The sequence below is a fragment of the Cervus canadensis genome, chromosome 7 (assembly GCF_019320065.1).
Source record: "Cervus canadensis isolate Bull #8, Minnesota chromosome 7, ASM1932006v1, whole genome shotgun sequence".
In the NCBI taxonomy this organism is placed as follows: domain Eukaryota; kingdom Metazoa; phylum Chordata; class Mammalia; order Artiodactyla; family Cervidae; genus Cervus; species Cervus canadensis.
The window spans coordinates 19,041,986-19,044,701 of record NC_057392.1 but is presented as its reverse complement, the minus strand read 5'-3'; the positions used below and the strand labels follow the sequence as shown (position 1 = coordinate 19,044,701).

Here is a 2,716-nt window from a genome sequence, read left to right as displayed (position 1 = left end):
TTTGGAACCCTGCATTCAAATGGCTATTTCTTTCCTTTTCTCTATTGTGTTTCACTTCTCTTCTTTTCTCAGCTATTTGTAAGGCCTCCTCAGACAACCATTTTGCATTTCTTTTTCTTGGGGAGAGTTTTGATTGCTTCCTCTTATACAATGTTATGAACCACTGTCCATAGTTCTTCAGGCACTTATCTATCAGATCTGATCCCTTGAATCTTTTTGTTATTTCCACTGGATGTCCACGCGAGACCGCGTCCGCCCCCGCCAGCACAGGCCTCCCGCCTTCGCTGCACCACCTTCGCCGCAGGTGGACACGGCAACCAGTTCGCCATGGATGATGATATTGCCGCGCTCGTGGTCGACAACGGGCTCCAGCATGTGCAAGGCCAGCTTCGCAGGTGATGATGCTCCTTGGGCAGTCTTCCCCTCCATCATGGGGTGCCCCCAGCACCAGGGCGTGATGGTGAGCATGGGCCAGAAGGACTCCTATGTGGATGATGAAGCCCAGAGCAAGAGAGGCATGCTGACCCTCAAGTACCCCATCAAGCATGGCATCGTCATCACCTGGGATGACATGGAGAAGATCTGGCATCACACCTTCTACAAAGAGCTGTGTGTAGCTCCCAAGGAGCATCCCATGCTGCTAACTGAGGCCCCCCTGAACCCTCAAGGCCAACTGTGAGAAGATGACCCAGATCATGTTTGAGACCTTCAACACCCCCACCGTATACGTGACCATCTAGGTTGTGCTGTCCCTGTAGGCCTCTGGCTGCATCACCGGCATCGTGATGGACTCTGGTGACAGGGTCACCCACACGGTGCCCATCTACGAGGGGTATGCCCTCCCCCACGCCATCCTGCGTCTGGACCTGGCTGGCCGGGACCTAATGGGCTACCTCATGAAGATCCTCACGGAGCATGGCTACCGCTTCACCACCACGGCAGAGCAGGAAATCGTCCATGACATCAAGGAGAAGCTCTGATACTTTGCCCTGGACTTTGAGCAGGAGATGGCCACCGTGGCCTCCAGCTCCTCCCTGGAGAAGAGCTAGAGCTGCCAGACAGGCAGGTCATCACCATCAGCAGTGAGCGGTTCCGCTGCCCTGAGGCTCTCTTCCAGCCTTCCTTCCTGGGCCTGTAATCCTGCGGCATTCACGAAACTACCTTCAATTCCATCATGAAGTGTGACGTCGACATCCGCAAGGACCTCTACGCCATCACCGTGCTATCTGGCGGGACCACCATGTACCCCGGCATTGCGGACAGGGTGCAGAAAGAGATCACTGCCCTGGCACCCAGCACGCTGAAGGTCAAGATCATCGCACCCCCTGAGCGCAAGTACTCCGTGTGGATTGGCGGCTCCATCCCGGCCTCTCTGTCCACTTTCCAGCAGAAGTGGATCAGCAAGCAAGTATAAGACGAGTCCAGCCCCTGCATCGTCCACCGCAAATGCTCCTAGGCGACTGTTAGTTGCCTTACACCCTTTTTCTTGACAAAACCTAACTTGCGCAGAAAACGAGATGAGATTGGCATGGCTTTATTTGTTTGTTTTTTGATTTTTTTTTTTTTTTTTTGGTGCTTGACACAGGATTTAAAAACTGGAACGGTGAAGGTGACAGCAGTCGGTTGGATCGAGCATCCCCAAAGTTCTACAATGTGGCGGAGGACTTTGTACATTTTTTTTTTTTTTGTATTTTTTTTTTTAAATGGTCATTCCAAATATCCTGAGATGCATTGTTACAGGAAGTCTTTTGCCTTCCCAAAAGCCACCCCACTTCTCCCTAAGGAGAAGGGGCCAGTCCTCCCCCAAGTCCACATGGGGGGAGGTGAATAGCATTGCTTTTGTGTAAATTATGTACTCCAAATTTTTTTTTGTTTGTTTTTAATCTTCACCTTAATACTTGTCTTTTTTGTTTGTTTTATTTTGAATGGTCAGCCATCATGCCCCCCTTTTTTTGTCCCCCAACTTGAGATGTATGAAGGCTTTTCGACCCCTGGGAGCAGGTTGAGGTGCGGAGACAGGCAGGGCTTTCTTGTACACTGATTTGAGACCAGTTCAATAAAGTGCATACCTTAAACATACACACACACACAAAATTGATTTGGATTTGATTTAGGTCAGACCTGAATGGTCTAGTGGTTTCCCCTACTTTCTTCAACTTAAGTCTGAATTTTGCAATAAGGAGTTCATGATCTGAGCCACAGTCAGCTCCCTGTCTTCTTTTTGCTGACTGTATAGAGCCTCTCTGTCTTCGGCTGCAAGGAATATAATCAGTCTGATTTTGGTATTGACCATCTGGTGATGTCCATGTGTAAAGTCGTCTCTTGTGTTGTTGGAAGAGGGTGTTTGCTTTGACCAGTGTGTTTTCTTAGCAAAACTCTGTGTTTTCTTGGCAAAACTCTGTTTTGCCCTGCTTCATTTGGTACTCCAGGGCCAAACTTGCCTGTTACTCCAGGTATCTCTTGAATTCCTACTTTTGCATTCCAGTCCCCTATGATAAAAAAGACATCTTTTTCTTGTTTTTTTTTGTTCTAGAAGGTCTTGTAGGTCTTCATAGAATTGTTTAGCTTCTTTGGCATTAGTGATTGGGGCATACACTTGGATTACTGTGATAATGAATGTTTGCCTTGGAAGCCTACCAAGATCATTCTGTCATTTTTGAGATTGCACCCAAATTCTGCATTTTGGACTCTTTTGTTGACTATGAAGGCTACTCCA

At 48.3% G+C, this 2,716-nt stretch overlaps 1 pseudogene across 1 annotated transcript; it reads left to right on the top strand.

Annotated features, from left to right (window-relative positions):
* Window positions 1-247: 247 nt before the first annotated feature.
* LOC122445362 lies at window positions 248-1,756 on the top strand (annotated as a pseudogene). Its single transcript, XR_006270516.1, has one exon. The product of XR_006270516.1 is annotated as an actin, cytoplasmic 1-like (transcript).
* The last annotated feature ends 960 nt before the right edge of the window (window positions 1,757-2,716 follow it).